At 35.1% G+C, this 21,896-nt stretch overlaps 1 pseudogene; it reads right to left on the bottom strand.

Moving 5' to 3' along the window:
• Positions 1 to 5,946: 5,946 nt before the first annotated feature.
• On the bottom strand, positions 5,947 to 6,441 carry LOC114023768 (annotated as a pseudogene).
• Positions 6,442 to 21,896: the final 15,455 nt, after the last annotated feature.

A 21,896-nucleotide genomic window follows, 5' to 3' on the forward strand; every position in this document is an offset into this window, starting at 1 on the left:
TCTCTTTTATCTGGTAATTTTGGAATTTAGCTATTATATTCCTTGGTGTTTTCAATTTGGGATCTCTTTCAGGCAGGGAGCGATGGATTCTTTCTATAGTTGTTTTACCTTCAGGTTCTAGGACTTCAGGGCAGTTTTCCTTTATGATTTCCTGAATGATATTGTCCAGGCTCTTTTTTTCATCATAACTTTCAGGTAGGCCTATAATTTTTAAATTGTCTCTCCTGGATCGATTTTCCAGTTCAGCTGTTTTGCCCATGAGGTATTTTACATTTTCATCTATTTTTTCATTTTTTTGTTTCTGTTTGACTGATTCTTGCTCTCTCATAGAGTCATTAGTTTCCATTTGTTCAATTCTAATTCGTAACATATTGTTTTTTTCTGTTAGATTTTGTACTTTCTTCTCCAATTGGTCAATTGTGTTTTTAAGGGATTTATTTTCTTCATTGTAATTTTTTTCCAATTGGCCAATTGTGTGTTTTAGGGACTTGTTTTCTTCAGTGTACTTTTTTCCAATTGGCCAATTGTACTTTTAAAGGACTCCTCTACCTCTCTCATTTGACTTTTAGAATCCTTCTTGAGTTCTTCTAAGAAGGCTTTTTGGGCTTCAGACCAGTTCATATTCCCTTTTGATGTTGCAGATGTGGGTTTGATGACAGTGTTGTCCTCTTCAGAATTTCTGTCTTGATCTTCACTCTGTCATTCACATAATAGGAATCTATAGTACATTTCTTTTTACTCACAGTGGGAGCAGAGGGCACTGACCCAAGCTTCTTGTGTTGGGAGCCTAGGACTTGGTCACTGGCTTTGTATGCTGGGGCTTCTTATGTTGGCAATTGGAGGCTGTAGGTTTCAGGCAGCTTATCTGGTGTTGGGCTGGAATCAGCAAGGCTGGGACTTTCAGATAAATCTAGGTTGCCTGCTTTTCCATTCCTTTAGCTTTGTTTAGCTCCTTTTAGATAAGTGCTGCCAGATGTTTATCTTCCTGGGGCCTCTTTGCAGTGCTGCCTCCCTTATTTCTGTTGAGGTACTGGGAAACTTCTTTGCTGTAGAATGCCGAGGCACCTGGTGTTTTTCTGAGCTGGTTTCCACCAGTTACCCCACCCTCACTGAGGCACCCAGCGGTACAGCTGTTGGCATTTGCCTGCTTGACCACCTAGGCTTTGGGATCTCTTCCTGGTTGGCAGTTGGAGGCTGTAGGGTTCTGACAGTTTACCTGGTGTTGGGCTGGAATCAACAAAGCTGGAACTTTTTGGCACCTCTAGGTTGCTTTCTTCAGCTCCTTTCAGACAATACTGCCGGGTGCTTACCTGCCTGGGGCCCTTCATAGTGCTGATTCCCTTATTTTTGCTGAGGCACTGGGAGACCCATTTGCTGTAGAATGCTGAGGCACCAGAATCTCCTCCTGGTGTGCTAAAGTGGGTCTTTCCACTAGCTGGCTGGGCGACTCCTGTTTCGTACTGCTCACCTTCCCTCAGCTTAAGAGGTGCCTTTCTCGTTAATCCCTCTAACTACCTGGGCTACTGCACCACTGCACCCTGTCTTTCTTCTGCTTCAGCTGTTCCAGGGTTTTTTCTGGGGTGATATTTTCTGGGTTTTCAGAGGTTGATAGGGGAGGGTGAGAGCAACTACCTTTTTACTCCGCCATCTTGGCTCCTGGAAGCAGAAGCCTAGGGACAGATATAATTTAATTAATTTAATCTAATAAAGTTTAATTTAGATTTAATTCAATTAAATAAAAAGTGAAGAAGTAATCTTGAAAAAAATATAAAGAAATAGAAGAAAAAATAGTCTAAAATGATGAGATTGTGGAAATAATAAATATAAATAAAAGATTAAAATCTATTATAAAAAATCAATTACTCAAATAAAAACATAATGAGCACAATATGACTAGACAACAGAATACATGAAAAGTTTCTGAGGATTTAGTAAATTAAAAGCCTGGTATAGGACAACTGTTCAAGGCGGCAATGAAAAATGCTGATTTGATTTTGTATTGTATTTATTATATCTAAAATAAGGGAAATGATCATCCTATTGTACCCTGCCATGGTAAGATGGCAACTGGAATATTACTTCTAGTTCTTGGTACCATATTTTTATAAAGGAAAAATTATTTGCAGTATGTCTGGAGAAGGATTTGTTTTTCAGTCATTTTTCAGTGATGCCCAACACTTTGTGATCTTATTTGGGATTTTCTTTTGTTTTGTTTTATTTTTTTTTGTTTTAACTAAGCAATGGGTTTAAGTGACTTGCCTAGGGTCACACAACTAGCAAGTATTATGTGTCTGAGGTGAGATCTATTTGGGATTTTCTTGACAAAGATACTGGAGTGATTTTCCATTTCCTTCTTTAGCTCATTTTACAGATAAGGAAGCTGAGACAAACAGAGTTAAGTGATTTGCCCAGGCTCACCCAGCTAGTAAGTGTCTGAGGCCAGATTTGAACTCAAGAAGATAAATGTTCTTTACTCCAGAACAAGTACTCTATGCGCTGCACAACCAATTTAATAAATCATTTTTTTCCATTTAAAAATTTAGGATTGATCTCATTTAGATAAAAAACTAATTTAAAAAATTTTTGAAAATATTAAAATAATAATTACCATAACAATTTTATACCATCCTGTTTGAAGGAATAAGTATGTGGTCCATTAAGGTGTTTCTCTTAAGTCTCAACCTGTGTGAGGAAAATTTAAGAGTAATTTCTGGAATCTATAAAGATAATTAGTAAGGCTTATAAACCTTTATAGGAGCAGCTAATGGACTTAACATCACTCATCTCTAAGATGAACAGGTGCGGTGCACACCCATGAAGTGTGTCTGGATAAGTACTTCCTTTAATATATGGAACAGCACTCAAGATATTCTAGATAAAAAAAAATAAATTCATTAGAATGTATTTCTCAAAATTCAAGGCATTCAAATGTGGATCACTTTTTTTTTAACACATTAAGCATCATTGATAAAAAAACCATAAATTTAAGAAAATATGCTTTTGTTTTTGGCAGGGACCTGTAATTTCATCAATATAAGGAATTCCCATGGTGAAAAACCACTTTGCAGAGGAATAGTGTTACAGAATTGCCAAAGGCATTGAATTTGTCTGTAAATGAAGCAAAAACATGTCATATGAAGGACCTGAATGTCTTCCTGAGTCCATAGCCAGTTCAATACCATGCTGATATATGTAACACACATATACATATACACAGATACATCTACACACATACATATGTGTATATGCATGCACGTATATACATGCATATATACATATATATATATATGAATTGATATATCAAAATGACAATGGAGTTCATAGCTTTATAAAGATAGATTTAGCTATACACATATGTACACATACACACACATATATGTACAAAAATACACGTAGATACTGTATGTATACTCACATATACATATGTATACACATATTTAAATATACATGTGTTTATAATACATGTGTGTTTATTCATGAATCCAGAATGAGAAGCGTTATCACATGTCACCCAGTCTAACTCCTTCAACCATGGTAGCTCAGGAATTAAGCAGTTAAATCTGGTTTTGAACTTAGGTTAGATTCCAAATTTAGACACTCTCTTTACCCTAGCCCTGATTTTTTCAGGTGAGTCATTTGCCTCAGGTACTACAGGTAGTAAGGCCAGAATTTGGACTTAAAACTAAATCCTCTGATTCCAAAGAGGGTCTTTTTTTCACTAACTCATTCACTGATATAAATAATGCAAAATTTGTTTCCAACTATTAGAAAATAAAGCATAATACTTTCCATATTAGGTGCATTGTACTTAAAACAGTAGTAGACAAAATAAAGCTCCATGGGAATTAAATAATAAAATATTATTTGCCCTGAACATTTTTTAATTGTAATCATTCTTGATTTCAAAGATTCAGACTCTCCATGGCTCCCACTGAAAGAGTTTGCCTTAAGTCTCTTGGCTGTTTCAGATATTTCAAGGATAAGGGTGATTGGGAGGGGAGAGAACCATATACCCATATACTGCCTGGAATCCACACCTCTTTTCATCCCCCAAAAAATCTCTCTACTAGCTATTATGGGGTTTACTTACACTTTCTTTCTCAGGAATTTATATAAAAGTAAAAAATATATTTTTTCTTAAAGTTTTGGGACCCCCATAACAGAAGCTGTGGAAAGGTCCAAAGAGACTTCATACATGTCAACTTAAATTTGTTCTCATTTATAGCATAGGTAGAAGATCAGGGTTTAGGAACCTCTGATCAAATGAAAGGACTACAAAGATTAGTCTGATTTTATACACTAATATCTTTTCTTATGTTGTAGAATTTGTATTGTTTGACAATGTATATTTGTTGCCAGTTTTTAAAAATTTAAATTGGAAAGTTAGAACAGAATATAAATACTTGCTATGAAAGACAGGGAGAGAGAGAGAGAGAGGGAGAGAGAGAGAGAGAGAGATATGCCCATAATTGAAACAGTTTAGTAGGTGATAGAATGGTTCCATAGGGATACACATCCCATGGCTGTGCACATGGTAAAACTGCAAGTTCTTGACTAAGCAAAAATTCTTTAGGAGTCATAATATGACAGTCACAAGAGACTAGACATTTTATTCTTGTCTGGACAGCTTGCACATTAAGAAGGAAGACCTACACACATGTATATGTATAGATGTGAATATACATATAATATTATTTCCCCTGAGCATTTTTAATTGTAATCATTATATGTATATATATATGTATATACACATACATACATGCTTTAAACAACTACCACATGCATAGACTATGAGCTATATGCTATAGGAACTACAGTAGAATTTGGAATTATGAGTCTTACCTGTTAGATTTCTTACCATCTAAAAAGAAAAACAAGATATTCTTGAAAAACTTCAACATCCTGATAAATATTATGACTTAAGAGTTTCAAAAGTGAATCACGTCATCCATCTCTCATGAAAGAGAGGCTAGAACATAGGTGTAAAATAAAGCACAAATTATTAGACTAGGTCATATTTTCTGTTTGTTTTGTTTTGTTTTGTTTTGTTTTTTTTATTTTTTACTTAACTCTAAACAAGATAGGACAGTGGATAGAGCACTGAGCCTGGAGTCAACTTGGCATCTAGCCTCAGAACTTTACTAGCTGTGTGACTGGGCAAGTCACTTAACCCCTATCTGTTTAAATTTCCTTAATAGGAAAATGAAGATAATAAATAACACCACCTGGCTCCTATGGTTATTTTGAAAACTAAATAATACAATATTTGTAATTATTTTCTTCCCCCATCTTCCTTTGTCACAAGGAAGAATTTTACTTAGGTGAATAACTAAGTGATATTAGGAATGTTTATGTTTATAAAAGAGCATCAATAAAACCTCACTTTATATTTAGTATTTTGTTTTTACCTGTTTACATGTAAAACAATTTTTAACATTTGATTTTTAAATTTTGAGTTCCAAATTCTCTCCCTCCCTTCCCACCACCCTCATTGAGAAGGCAAGCAATTTGATATGTTATACACATGAAGTCACACAAAACATATTTACATGTTATTCATGTTGTAAAAGAAAGAAGAGCAAAAAACAAACAAAAAAAAAGACCCAAGAAAAATAAAGTAAAAAAAAGCTTAGATCTGTATTCAGACTCCATCAGTTCTTTCTCTGTGAATGAATAAGATTTTTCATCATAAATCCTTCAGAGTTGTCTTAGATTATTTTATTTAATTTATTCTTTTTTTTAGTTTAGCTTTTATTTCATAATCATAAACTTAACTCAGTTGTCTAGCCAGACTTGTGGAAGGAAAAAGGAAATGAAATCCAGAAAATTGAAGCAAGTGAGAGCACAAGGATTACAGAGTATAAGAACAGATGGGCTTGGGGGTGCTCTCTCCAGCTACAGAGAAATGGTTTGATGGTTAAAACAAAAAAACAAAACAAAAAATTTTTAGAGTTGTCAACAGACAGCGATGGTGATCTTCTTGCTGGTTTAGCCATCCTGAGAAACAAAATGTTCCATGGCTTCCACAATGTTCATGTCTTCTTTCACTTGGCCAAAGACCACACGCTTGCCATCCAACCAATCAGTCTTAGCAGTACAGGTGAAAAACTGGGAGCCACTTGTGTTGGGTCCAGTATTTGCTATGGACAAGATGCCAGGACCAGTATCCTTTAGGATGAAGTTCTCATCAGCTAATTTCCCCCCCATAGATGGACTTGCCACCAGTGCCATTATGGCATATGAAGTCACCACTCTGGCACATGAACCCAGGAATGATTCTGTGGAAGCAGGATTGCTTGTAATCAACTCTCTTCTCTCCACTGCTCAGAGCATGAAAGTTTTCTGCTGTCTTTGAACCTTGTCTGCAAAGAGCTCGAAAATAATCCAGCCCAGGGGTTCATTATCGACTGAGATGTCAAAGTACACTTTGGGGTTGGCCATGGCCACAAATGGCTGGGCTGGGAGTGATGGTAGAGGCAGAGGTGGTGAGGATTGGTGTCCAGCAGACTGAATTGAAATGAAGACTCCCAGTGGAATCATCTGCAAAGTGGCCTTAGATTATTTTATTGCTGAGAAGAGATAAGTCATTCACAGCTGATCTTCTTATAATGTTACTTTTACTGTGTAGAATGTTCTCCTGGTTCCACTCATTTCACTTTATGTCAGTTAATGTAAGTCTTTCTGGGTTTTTCAGAAAACATCCTGCTCATCATTTTTTATAGTATAATAGCATTTCATCACACTTACATACTGTAACTTGTTCAGCCATTCCCCAATTGATGGACATCCCCTCACTTCCCAATTCTTTGCCACCCTAAAAGAGCTGCTATAAATATTTTTGTGCATATAAGTCCTTTTCCTTTCATTTTTTAAAATCTATGTTTTGGGATATAGACCTAGTAGTGGTATGGCTGAGTCAAAGGGTATGCATGCAAACCTCACTTTTTAAAGAAGAAAAGAAAAAGTGGTCAGATGAGAAATATAGAAGATACCCAGGAAGGATAGATTCAAGTGATAAACTAGGAGTTACAATTTATAAATAGGTAGATATAAATATAGATAAATACACACACACATATACATATATACACACACATATGTGTGTGTGTATATATGTATTACTTATGTGTGTATATATATGAATTATCTGGCTAGCAGAAAGTTGGGGAAGGGGTAAGTGGAAATATTTAAGGTTGGAGAAATAGTGGGAACAAAGAATTTGCATAAGAACAGGTAACATCATACACAATTGGAATAGTGAGACAACTTGTCTTATTGAACATAGAGAATTGCAGACTAGGACTTCAGTGTTCCTACCAATTTTCAAGGTTTACTATAATTTATGAAGAATTCACTGTGTTTTGTCTGAATTAGAATAAGGAAGCATTAGTCTCTTGTTAATGCATAGAATTGAATGTGGAGAAAACCCATTTGTCCAGTATAAAAACTTTAGGAGAAAGTGCAAAAGATAGCTTTGAAACTAAAAATGAAAGCTTTCACAATTCACCCATTTAAAATATGATTTGAATCAAATAATTGTGTTGCTTGGTTTGTCATACCCTAAGGCATTCTGGTAAAGTATATTAAAAATAAATCACTATTTTGCTCTGACAGTTACAATGTTAATGGATATGTAAGCTTGAACAGATGATTAATAATATAGATTCAGGTTTTGTTTAATTTTTTCTATTCTAATTAGTAGAATTTTAATGACTTTTTAGAAAATAAAAACAAATCAATTATTAATTAGTGAAATCATGTGCAATGAAATTCTTACTTTTTATTTTATTTATTTTTCTATGGGTGCCCTCTACATTTTCACTGAGTTTGTTGAATGGAAAGTTGAGAATGCTAGAAAGATTACTTTAACATCTGGGGAACAACTGCCTTTATAATGATGTGAAAAACAATCTCAGATGACAATTAAGAATAAGTAATAGAGATGATGGAAAGTGAAAATTTTACACAGTGTGTTTTCAGGGGTTCAGCACAGACCGGTGACCATAAAATCAAGGTCCAGAGTTAAACATTCCTATTAACTTACACATTTGTACAATATAAAAAAATTAAAAATAAAACTTAAAAGATGAAAGCTGACTTAACTGTGAATAAATAAATCAGAATACCAAGAATCAAAATAAGAGCCAACAACAGGACAAGTGATATATCTGCAGATAGGATTTAAAACACTTCAAAGGCATACTGTCAAAGAAATCATTTGTACATTTAAATAAGTTGCTATCCTATAGTTCCTTGTGTAAATATGATTCACTCAAATTCTAGTATTTTACAAAATGTTATACTTTTATGTTATTGTTAAACTTTTCTTTATCTTCATAGAAAGCTAGGTAGTCTTGGGAGTGATTAGTGGTCATCTTAGTTGGTATTAGAATAGTCACTGTTATAACTATCTTTATTATCATTCTGATCTCCTTATATAAGAGCATTCTCTTGCAGGTCTGTAATGTGAGAATGTTCTGAATCTCTTAATCCTTGTATTATATTCTTATTGGAATTTTATTTATTTCTTAATAATCTCATCTACTTGATTATAAACTTCTTGGGTTCAGGGACAGGTGGCTTATTTATTTTCATATTGCCCAAAATGCTTAATGCAAAATTTTCTATTACCATCAAAAATGATCAACTTGAATTATCCTTAGATATTTATTAGGCATTTACTATGTGCTTTGAAGTCTATAGGAGTGGGGGAAATACTTCTTCCTTTAAGGGTTCTTATCACTGAAATTAAGAAATTAATGGAAATGCATGTGTCTCTCTGAATGCCAGTAGGATTTTAGATATGGGCTATTCTATGTCACATTCAAAGCACAAATACATAATATCTGATCTAGCATATGGAAATCGGGCTTCTTAGTGGAGGCTTTGTGCTTAGCTATAACCTCTAAGAAAATGAATTATGAAATTTCACCTTTAAAAGGGTGTTTTTACTGAATGCTAAGTAATTCTTAATTTTCCAAGTATTATTTAGTACTTGCAACCTAAGTCTTAGTTTCCTTGTCACATTTCTATCCATAAGCTCTCAAAGATTCCAAATCCATTATCCATGCCCATTCTACCAATGGGTTATCATATTAATAAAGAATCCCTTAGAAAGCATTGGTCCTACAGCATTGTGAATGTCATTTACAAAATGAATGGTTGTCATAAATTCAAATCAAATGTGTTATGTCTAAAGAAATCTGTTGTATCTGTTCTCCCTTGATATCAGTAATATTCCTTGTCACCACCCCATGCCATTTGGCAAAAATGAGAACTATGTTACAATGGCTTCTCAGGAAAAGCTACCATTTTTTTTTACCACAGGTCAGCCTGGTATTAAAATAGGGGCTACACAGGTTACAATGAAGGGAAAACTATTGACTAGCCTTCTTGTCATTTCTCCAAAGCTTAAGGCAGAGGGAGTTTGGGGGCACTACTCAAAACAGTACCCTGGACTCTTGGAACAAATGGGTGAAATTCTCAAATGCTGGAGATGATGACTCTCTGATTTCAATTGCATTTTTAGAGGGCCAGGAAGATGACGTATGGCCTTTCAATAGCTAACCCCAGCTAAATGGGAATTAGTAATTATAGTATAATAAAGTATATAAAGACTACATTTAAGTGGCATAATTTGCATTTAAATGGAAGTTGCAAAATGAAAACATGTACAAACTTGATAGATACAATATTTAGTATACAGTGCATGCTGGCAATCAGAAGTACACTTAATCAGACATCAATTGAGTAGTGTGTATGTGTGTGTGTGTGTATGAGTGTAGGTATTAAATTGAGCAGGGAGGGAGGTGTCAGGGAAACAATGGGAATGGGAAGATTAGCTCATGGGCTTGACATATTTTAAGGATTTTAAATTAATATCAAACTTTGGTTATTAAACATAGTAGTATCTAAGTCCTTTGAACAGTGTAACATCATGACCTACAGATCATAAAACAACTAATTGGACAACAATTAGGGAATGTAATAGAATTTGTCTCTTGAAGTGGCAGTCCTTGTACATTAGTCAAAATACTTATTTACATTTTAGATTAACAAAGTAGACATAAATAAGGGGACATTTAATTTAATAATGGGAGCTATTTCATGTAGTAGATTAATACTATGACATGGCATTCCCGTAATGACACCCTCATCTCATTTTGAACAAAGAATCATCATGTAGGTAGCTATGAAGGAGGAAGATGAAGCTTTAGTAGTAAGTACTATGCAATAAGATGAGGGAAATATATATTTTAAAAGGTTATTTGACAAACATACTAAGGAGTTCTCTTTCTTTGTGATGCTGTGATGTTGAAAAATTCAGATTATGCATTCCATTTAAACTATTTAAAAACACTTCCTTTAAAATATTTCTAATTTAAGTCCCAGTAGGATACAAATTACTGTCCAACAATTAGACCAATAGGAATAGATCAATTAATTTCCCCAAATCATGCATTCTGTTAAAATGTGGTAGAGGGTTTTTGGTTGGTTGGTTTGTTTATTTTGTTTGGTTTGGTTTGGTTTGGTTTTGTTTGTTTATTTGTTTTGGCAAGTATCAAATCATATTGTGAAGACCTGTCCACATTTAGCAAAGGAAATAATACATTGCAACTATCACCTCCAAGCATTAAAGTTTGCCCATCTAAAGGTAAATACATCTACTTTTTGTGGGAAAAAAATAACTTTTGTTAATATGAGACTTCAAACTCTTCCCTACTTTCCTTCTCCACTTTGTCTCCTCACTTTACTCAGCACTTAGTATTGACTCACATGCAGGTTTCAAGAATATGTCTTGCCAGCAACCCATATCCACAGGTATTTCATTTTCATCAACATACCTATTTCTAAAGATGTTGAGTTAATGGGAACTAAAACAACAAGGCTATTCAAAAAAAGGCAGCAACCCACCTTTACTGTGAAAGATATCTTCCCTGTATGCAAGCTACAACAGAGGAAGAAATGCTGAGTTTATCAGGCAGTGGATTTACTAGTAATTTTGGTGGGGCTAAAAAGAGGGGAGGAAAATTTTAGAAAGAGCACAGTGACCATGTCAAAAGATAATTATGGATACTGAGGCAAAATGGTTAGGGATGAGCAGAATGCCTCATAGGATGAATAAAGATCTTATAGTTCTTTGGTTCCCCATTCTTGACAACACTGTAGGAGACTAAGATTATGGCTCTATCTACATATAAAGGGGATAGCCAGGAACTTGATATTGCATATTTTCATCCCTAGAACTCTCTTCCTCCTCACCATTGCCTCCTGACTTCCCTGGCTTCCTGTAGTTTTCAACTAAAGTCCCAGCTTCCACAAGAAACTCTTCCCAATCTTCCTTAATCTTAGTGGTTCCCTCTGATATTACCTCCGATTAACTCTCTATGCATTTTGTACATGCTAAGATGTTTGCATGCTGTCTTCCCATTTAGACAGTGAGATTCTTAAAACAAGCGCTATTTTTTGTCATTCTTTGTGTCCCTAATGCTTGGCATAGTGCCTGCCACATAGTAGGCACTTAATAAATGCTATTTAACTGACTGGCTATATAGATAAGTATATAGATTTTTTGTTATTCAATTGTTTTTCAGTCATGTCCAACTCTTGTTACCCATTTAAGGTTTTCTTGGCAAAGATACTGGAGTGGTTTGCCATTTCCTTCTCCAGCTCATTTTATAGACAAAAAAACTGAGGCAAACAGAATTAAGTGATTTGCCTAGTGTCACAGATCTAGTAAATGTCTGAGGTCAGATTTGAACTCAGGTAGATGAGTCTTCTTGATTTCAGGCCTGGTACTCTATCCACTATGCCATCTAGCTGTCTTGAATCTAGATATACTTACATGCACCATGGTAATTGATGGACATCTGAGGTATTCCCTTTCCCCCTCTTGAGAGAGACCTTGATAATTTCACCCTTCATAACATTAAGAAAACAATTAGGAGACACTGACTATTCTGGATCTGATTTTGGTCCATCAAAAGAACCATTTGATAAAGCAGAAGTATTGGGAAATGTGGAAAGAAATTACTAATCTATCAAAGAAATCATGAGAGATAAAGAGAATGAGTGCCAAACATAGTTGAATGCATACCCTAGACTTTGGAAAAGTAAAATTCAAAGCCTACACATAAAGCAGTACTAGACAGCAGAATAAGAAAGCAAAAAGAGCAACAGGAAGCACTCCTATACAAAATTATTATTACACAAACAAAAATCATTCTAATAAGTAAGTGAAGTTATTGTACATCTTTTATTGAAGAAAGACATGCATAGACAATGGAAGTAAGGGAAGTTACCATCATGTTGATGCATACATATGATCAACATGGTACTGATACTCTAGTATAAAAAATGCTAAAACCCTGAATAAATTGAGGTTCTGAATGTGGGGGAAATGGAAATGTTTCTTTAGGTATCATGGAGGAAAGGGAATCTCATCTAAGGGTTAATGGGACCATTGCTTAGCCTGATGACACTATGATAATGATTAAAAGAAAACAGAACAACTTAACTTTTAATTTTCTTTCTAATAAAATGGTTCTCATTGGAAGCATAGAACAAAAATACTCATCTTTTACTGAGGTGAGCCAGGCACCATGAGACTGAGACCACAGGTACAGATGAGCTATGCCAATACTTGTCCTTTACTTTTCCTTAGAGGTAGCCCTCAGTTTATTGTTCTGGGACTGTCGGCTTCATCAACAGACAAAAATAGTGCTTCAATTCTATTCATACCTCAGTTTCCTGAGGAACAATATTTTTTTGTACTACCTTGAATGGGGTGGGGGGGAAGTAAAAAAGGGGAGAGAGTATTAAAAGTTAAAAATATGAATTAGATATGGAACAGGGAATTTTAAGCCAATATATTAAGGAATTCCAAGCAATATTGAATCATAGAATCACCATCAAATGAAAGGGTTGTATATGTCTGAATATTTGCAACAGGGCTGTTCATTAGCTAATTTTATTGCCCACTCTTGCCTAGTATATTCCTATAAACATTAAGTGAACTCTTCTTTTCTTATGACTTCTCTCTCTGTGGGCCATTCTATTCATCTCCAATATTGCTTCCATAATTGCTTCTCTAGCCTAAACTCCACTGCTCAGGTGTGCAGGACATCAACTGCCTTTTTAGATTTCACAAGACACTGTCTGTAAGGGAAGATGACACAGGCAAGGGGCAACTCAATCCAAGAAAAAGCCTTTCTCAGAGGCCTTGTGTCCATGGGCTGGCTGGGTAGGATGAAATCAATCCTCCTACTGGCAATTTGTAGCTCAGACTGTTGTCCTTGTCAGAGAGGCTAGAAGAAAAGAGAAATGGAGAAGCTGGGATTTCCCATTTAATATACTTCAAGAGTTCTAACTCATCAGACAATAATAAAAGACCATGGTCAAGATGAAGGAGTTTTTCATCATTTGTTCCCACAGGAGTAATACACTTACTAGGGAAACAAAATCCATGATATGTAAGAACAGCCTAAAATAGTTCTTAGCTGCTTTGAATGAGCCCAAATTACCACCCAGACAAACTACATCCCAAAGGAGGAAGAAAAGATTTTGACACATATGAATTACTATCTTTAAAATATAGAGAATAAGAACAAGTGCCACAGAACTAAAGACACACAAGTGTGATGCTGTTTTTTGTTTATTTGTTTTATCATGGGACAAAAGTAAATTCTTCAGACCACTGGCCAATGAACTTGACTTCAATTCCTGGTGGAGTTCTTGGATGTGATATAAATTAATGTACTGGGAATACCTAGAAAGGAAAGCAGTGACACCTATGGGACAGTGTGAGTTCAGTGTGACCAAGTCATTCCAATCTACCCTCATTTCCTTATCTGATATAGTTACTATATTGTCTAGTCAAGGGACTGAAAAAGACAAGGTTGATTTTAACAAATCATATACCAAAGTATCTCATTATACATTTGTGGACAAAATGCAGAAAAAGAAGCTGAAGTAGATAGATTTGTAACTATTTAAAATATTGGATGTAAAGAACAGGCTTGTTGTAAAATAGAGTATACTTTTGAAGGAAAATGTCTAGCAGAATATCAAAGGTCTCTCTCTGCCTGTTCAGATCCATATTTTTGAATGATTTGAATAAAGTCTTGGTGTTCTGAGACCCATTTTTTTTCATGTCTTGCCTTATACTCCACTCTGCACTAATGTCAACTGATAATGAAATTTTCATTGATTTCATTAGGAAAGTCTTTTGGGGGCTTTCATAGACTTTCTCTATTTCCTCATCCTCTGAAACAGAGGTTTCCAGAGAAGTTACAATCATTTGTTAATCAACGAAAATGCATTAAGCACCATGTGCCAAGCATTATAAGAAAGATAAAAACACAATCCCTGCTCTTAGGAATTTTAAAGGAGAGACAAAAAGCAGAGTTAGTAACTTGAAAGGTAGAAACAGTTTATTGCTAGGACCACATTCAAGACTTTTTTGTTTTTAAAATCATGGTAGATCTTTTTATGTACTTGCATAACCTTCAAGAGCTCATGGCTGCAAAACTATTGTAAGATGATCAGGTGTGAATGACTTAGCTATCCTCATCAATACAATGATCCAAGACATTTCTGAGGGATTTATGATGAAACATGTTATCCATGCTGAGAGAAAGAATTAATAGCATCTAAATACAGATTGAAGCATACTTTTTTTTTTACTTTATTTTTGAAGGACTTTTTTTGGTTTGTTTTCTTTTACAAAATGACTGCTTTGTAAATGTTTTGCATGACTACACATGTATAACCTAGATCAATTTGCTTGCCTTCTCAATGAGGAGGGGTTGGGGAGGGAGAAAGGGAAAGAATTTGGAACTCAAAACTTTCACAAACAAATGTTAAAAATAGATTTTACATGAAACTGGGGTAAAATTAAATACTAACTCATGTCATGATGTGTTTAAAAAGTAGGGCTTTATATGTATATGTATGCATGTATATGTATGTGTCTATATGTGTGTATGTATTTGTATGTGTGTATATGTATATGGTGTGGGTTGATATTATGTTACCTAAGAAAGATAACATAAAACCTAACATATTAATTGAGATTAATTTACTTGGATAATGGTATGATAAAGTACCATTCACTCTCACTAAGCCAACAAAAGAGTTCTGTGGGAATGTTGGAAAACTTAGTTTTAATGACTGATTTAAGAGTGGAAAACAAAACAAAGCAAAAAAGAGTAATACTGTTGATCATTGTAATAGTAGGTTCTAAACACTATTGGGTAGCATGAGAAACATGAAATAAAGCCAGGTCAATGGACACTTCAGTATTTTAGTTTTTCAATGACTTTTTTAATCTTATTGAAATAGGCTTTCTCTCCAATAGCAATATGAGATCGCATCTACAGCTTGTTATTCTGTGCAACTTTTATCCATGTCCTCCCAAAACTTCTACATAGAGTAGCTACTCAATCCACTAAAGGCATTCTTCTTGTACTCTTTAATATTGTTGTTAAGAGAGAAGCCCATGGGCTAACTATCTGTCATCTCTCCTTTTTGCAACATGGCCAGAGCACTTCCATCAGAACCAATCATGAATTTCCTCAATGATATTTTTCCTTGACATGACTCCACATTTTATGTGACATGTGCTATAAAAGAGAGATGCCAAAGAAAATATATTCTCTTCTTGATAATAGCATTGCCTTGAGTACAGGCTTAGCTACTTATACGCTGTGTGACTTTTGCTATATTACTAAACCTCTTAGCTTCAGTTTCTGCAATTGTAAAAAAAGGGAATGAATAAAATAAAATAAAAGGAAAATTTCAGAGTAAAAATTGACTTAATTGAGGGCAGCTAGGTATTGTAGTGGATAGAGCACTGGCCCTGTACTCAGGAGGACCTGAGTTCAAATCTGGCCTCAGACACATGAAACTTACTAGCTGTGTGACCCTGGGCAAGTCACTTAACTCTGATTGCCTCACCAAAAAGCAAAAAAAAATTGACTTAATTGGCCATCCAGGCCAATGTATACTTGAGAAATATTTCCCTGTACAACATATCTGACAAAATAGTTAACTGGTCTTCACTTTCATATTTCTAGTGATAAGGAATCCATTACATGAAAACAAACAAACAAAGAAAAAGTCAACAACAACAAAAATAGATAACAACATAATCACCATTGCTAGTGCTTATACTACTAAGCACTAGTTTTCCAGTATTGGGGTGGTGAAAATTGGGGTGGTTGAAAAGAAAACTTATCCAAGTTTCTTGTGATTTAAAACTTTTAAAAATGGATTGCAAAACAAAACTGTAGGGTACTGTAGGTAAGAATAAAGAAGTTAGGAGGAGCTTTCCATATTCATTTTAATGAAGAGGTTTAGGCAGGTGTTTGAATTTTCTTTTCATGATCAAAAATTGATGGTTAAACCCAATATAAATGGTGTCTTGCATAGATCATTTCCTTGGGAGTCATTAGCAGAAGTAACTTGTGACTTTGCTACTATAGCCATGTGACCCTGGCAAGCCATTGATTTCTTCATCTGTAAAAGAAGAGGCTTGAACTACTTTTGAACAGATCTTTTCTAAAGTAAAATTTCTGTGACTCTATAACTATGAACCAAAACCTAGATTTAGAGATTATGAACACTATAGACAGAAATGACACAAGGAGGAGTGAGATAAATATTAAATAGACATTTACCTGTTTCTAAGAATTTTGATCTCTATCCCTAGACATATAACAATATAGATACATACATCTATTATATGCATTTGGCATCAGGGTAATCTGAAACCATATATGACTCTCATTTTTAACTTAATTTTGCTTTTAATATTTTTGAAGACTTATTCAAACTCCATCAGAACTTACTGAACTCTGGACCAGGGGTCACAAGTCCTGAACTTTCTTCAGTTGGTTGATTGGTTGGTTGTTGCCCTTCAGATTCAATGATGACCAAAATGACATCACCATTCAAGGTACAGTTAGGCTGATTAGGCTGGCTAATCAGACCAATATGAGTTTGGAAAGCTCTATCACAGGTTGGGCACAAATAACCCATTTGATCATTTGAAGTGAAGATGTCTCTAAATTTTGCATCTTGTATTCCTTTTGAGCTACTGTAATTCTGCTTTAATCATAGAGCACAGACCCTATAGTCTTTTACTCAAACATACATTTTTCATTTGAATGACATGGTCAGCCCATTAACTCAGTGCTCTCTGAAGTAGTTTGAATGCTTGGCAGTTCAGCTAGAGAAAAGACCTCCATCTGCAATCCATTTTTAAAAGTTTGAAATCACAAGAAACTTGGATAAGTTTTCCTTTCAACCTCCCCCATTTTCCCCACCCCAATAAATTGTATTATTCTATAGGAAGCCATGTTAGATCATCAAGATAAGAAGCATTGGTTGTAAAACTCTTTGTTTATGAATTATAAATACATTCATCAACATTCTTGGGAAGAAAAACATGGTTATTAAAAAAAAAAGATTTGGCTTCTTCTATTGCTTTGTATCATGTGTGCTTGTAGCGTAAATAATGACACATATCTTTTTTTTAATAACGTAAGTTGTTTGCTGTTGAAAATCAACCCCATAAATATTATAGGTTTTAAATCTTTTTTGTAAGAATTAGTTCAATTCATTCAACTTACGTGCAAAAACAAAAGTCATTTGGTTTATTCTTGGAAACATCAATTCATAAACTATTTTGCATGGAACCCTATTATTCAAGGGAATGTGGATAGGGACTCTGTAAATCAAGTTTGATACTACCTTTGGTAATTGATGCCATAGCCACTTTTGAACTCCTCCTTGAAAGTCTCATGGAGAATCAGTCAATAACGGTACAATGGACAAAAAAAGTGAGAAAGTAGAGAAGTCAAAGTCCAGATTAAAGAGAGGTAGGGCAAGCACTTTTCAACAATTTTATAAGTGTATGATTCTGACATCCTGAAGAGAGAAACCATGTGGATGCTGGGGGCCTGAGTATCTTACCTCTAGAAATTTAGATCCCATAATGACACCTTCATTCTATTCTTGAGTGTAGTACTTCTCCTTTCTGACACATAGCTGCTTAATAATTGCCCATTACCTTTACCCCCAACCTATAGAAGCACTTCATCTGAACTGAAGTCACAAGGTAATTGTCTGGCCAGACTATTAGATAACAATAGAAAGAGAAGTTTATAAGAAGATATAAAACCCATTTGGAAATAAAGACTTAGGCCAAGCTACATTTGAAATTATAATTTCCCCCTTAGCAATTATTGCACAGTGTGTCATATCTCATTTTGATTTGCATCTGTATTACCTAGAAAAGTACCTTGCAAGTAATGGACTTTAAAAATATGCATTAATTTGGTTGTGGTTTGATCTGAAGGCTAGTACCTCTGTTGCAGGATTTCATGTCAATCTCTTTTCTGGTTTTCCTCCTATTCTTCAGTCTTCTTTATTGGATCTTTGTTCAGGGCATGCCCACTAACTGTGGGTCTGACTCTTCCAAGGGTCTGTCCCTTACCTCCTTCTCTTCTCACCTCTATCCTATCTCACTTGGTGATCTAATCAGTTCCCAGGGATTCAATTAACAGATCTATAAAGATGATTCTCAGATCTATTTATACCACCCTAACTTCTTTCCTGACTTACAAAATCATATCACCAAATGCTTATCGGGTATCTCAAAGTGGGCATTTCATAGGCAACTCAAATTCCATATGTGCAAGAGAATATCTTAGAATTTACTCCAATCCTCTAATTATTTTAGAGAGCATCACTAATTTCCTAGTCACCTAAGCTTGCAACTTCAATGTCATCCTTCACTCATAATAATGCTCCACATCCAATCTCTTGACAAATCTTACTTCTATCTTCCAACATCTCTCATATACATTCTTTTCTATCCATTTACATATTATCCTGATGCATCATCCTTTTCACTGTATGCATGGACTAGGGTCTTCTGATTAATCTCCCTGCCTCAAGTCTCTTCCCACTTTAGTCTATTCTCTACTCAGCTGCCAAAGAGATCTTCCTAAAAGTATAGGTCTGACTGCATTACTTCCTCATTCAATAAACTCTTCATATTTCCTATTTCTTCCAGGATCAAATATCAAATCTTATCAATTTTAAAGCTTTTCCTACTTTTCCTGTATTCTTACAATTTATTCCCCAATAACTACTAAATTTCTACAATCATTGCATCTTCAAACTGTCTACCTTTTCACCAGCCATCCCCCTTCTCTGGAATATTTTTTTTTTCTTTTCCTCTACCTCTCTGTGGCTTGGCTTCTCAGATTTCCTTTAAGACTCATTTCAAATCCCATCTTTTTCAGGAGAACATTTCTGGTCTCCCTCCCTACCCCACTCCATCCCCAAATACTGTTAAAAATTTTTTGTGGGCAGACAGAGGTTTTACTTTTCTTTGTTTCCCCAGTGCTTCGTACAAGTGCCTGGCACATAGTAAGTATGTAATATATATTTTTTTAAGGATGATAAAAAGAAGAATAGCAATGATGATAGTAATGATGATTACATGCCTTTTTTCTAGTGCGCCTTTCATTCACCCCATCCACACTCAAGATTTCTACTTACTGGATGAGAATGGGGATTTCATGTACTTTACAAAAATGGAGTCCTATGGTGGAAGCCTATTCATCTACCTGTGATATCAAACATTCTTAAGTATTGTGTTAATGGAATCACTGGCAGGCAGGTCATTGGTCTATGACACTGTCTAGTATTAACAAACCCCAACTTTGTACAGAAATAGAGGTGACTATAACAGGAATGTACTTTTATTGCCAAAGTTAAGAAAAAATGGGTTTGAATTAAGAGCTGATGACACTTGATTTACATTGTATCATACTAATAGAACTAGGCAATAAACGTCATTTAGGGTATCATTATGTAAAATAGCATAGTGCTTACACAGAATATGAATGTGTCTGTTCCTGGGATGTGTATGCTTAACTAATTACTTTATGTTCCTGGTGCATATTATTTTAATGTTCAGAAATATGAGAAATTGTCATTACTGATGAGGTGTCATTATTTTAAGACATTTCAGTATTGTAAAAGAACATCATTCTATTCAAGGTTTAAAGATTTCTGCAAGAATGTAATGTCGTTAGAGGCAGCTAGGTGGCACAGTGGATAGAGCACCGGCCCTGAAGTTAAGAGGACCTGAGTTCAAATCTGACCTCAGACCAAACACTTGACACTTACTAGCTGTGTGACCCTGGGCGAGTCACTTAACCCAAATTGCCTTCAAAAAAAGGATTGTGATATCCTAAGATGTTGGGCATCATATAAAAACAATCTCATCAAGGTTTTGAGCTTGATGAAATTGAAAGTCCATTGAACTAGGGATCAGAAGTTCAAGGACCTAGGGGCAGGTAGGTGGGACAGTGGATAGAGCACTGGCCCTGAAGTCAGGAGGACTTGAGTTCAAATCTGGCCTCAGACTAAACACTTGACACTTACTAGCTGTGTGACCCTGGGCAAGTCACTTAACCCCAGTTGCCTAAAAAAAAAATAAAAGTTCAAGGACCTGAGTTCACTATTTCATCCCCACAACCACCCACAACCATATTGCTACCTATTGAATCATTATCTATTCTTCAAGGTAGATCTGAAGTACTAAATTCTCTACAGAGTATGTTCTGATATTGGGTTAATATGATTTGATAAAGCCCATTGGTATTCAAAAGGAGCTACTTGACCAGGCCTTAAACCCAAATAACTCTGGCTCTCACTGATTGGCCAATAATAGGTTATAGCTCAAACCTAATTTTGTCATTTATTGGTTTTTGATGGTTCAGAGGGAGTATAAATAGCAGTTGTTTCTTTTCTGGTTAGAAACCCTGAGGGGTTTCCCCTCCTAGTTTGATTTTTTTTTTTTTGAGGAGGCAAAAAAGGTGATCTCTTGCCTCATTTCTTATCTAACTTTAAATCACTGAATAGATGTTGCCTCAGACGAACTGAGAAAACTGGGGAAAAATACTTAACATAAAAAGGCCAAGGTCTCCCACTGCATCTGGAACCATCTCCAGTTGTCCTGATCTATATCTTGCCACTGGACTCTGTAGGAGAGAGTAAGGCTGATGACTTTGCATAGTTTGCCTCATTTAAATCTACTATTTACATTTACATTACATTTACATTTACTATTTACATCTACATATTTACATTTAAATCTACTTACAAGTGAAGACATCACCTTCCTGATGTCATTGGTCCTTTTCAAGAATGAAGGACAAACAACAACAATAAACAACCTTTTAGCAAAATGAATTTTCTTTGATTATCTCTTTCAATTTGGTATATTTTTTCTTTTGCTTTGTCTAAGATTATGATGCCACTACTCCCCACTTCATTTCAGCTAAGCATAATAGACTCTGCTCCAGCACTTCATTTCAACTCTGTGTGAATGTATGTGTTTCTGTCCAAAGTGTATCTTGTACAAACTATACTTTGGGAACCAAGATGGCAGAGTAAGCAGTGTCCCCTGTGCTCCAGCAGGAGAACTCAATGTTAAAAGACAGGAAATAGGGAAGTATCATGACCAAAAAAGAACTTTGACAATGTATAGTGTTTATTGTGAGAGGGAAGATCAAAACACAAATTCAGAAAAGGACAATATTGTCAACATACCTACATGTGAATCCCCAAAGGGAAATATGAAACATTCTCAAGCCCAAAAAGGCTTCTTGGAAGAGCTCCAGAAGGATTTTAAAAGTCAAATAAGAGAGGTAGAAGAAAAATTGGGAAAATAAATGAAAGGTATGTAAGACAGTCAAAAACTTGGAAAAGGAAGGAAAAAAAAATGACTGAAGAGAACAACTCCTTAAAACATAAAACTAACCAAATGCAAAAGGAGGAACAAAAGCTAACTGAAGAAAATAATTCCTTAAAAA

Source organism: Vombatus ursinus, unplaced genomic scaffold, assembly GCF_900497805.2.
Source record: "Vombatus ursinus unplaced genomic scaffold, bare-nosed wombat genome assembly UNPS02014818.1, whole genome shotgun sequence".
Lineage (NCBI taxonomy): Eukaryota > Metazoa > Chordata > Mammalia > Diprotodontia > Vombatidae > Vombatus > Vombatus ursinus.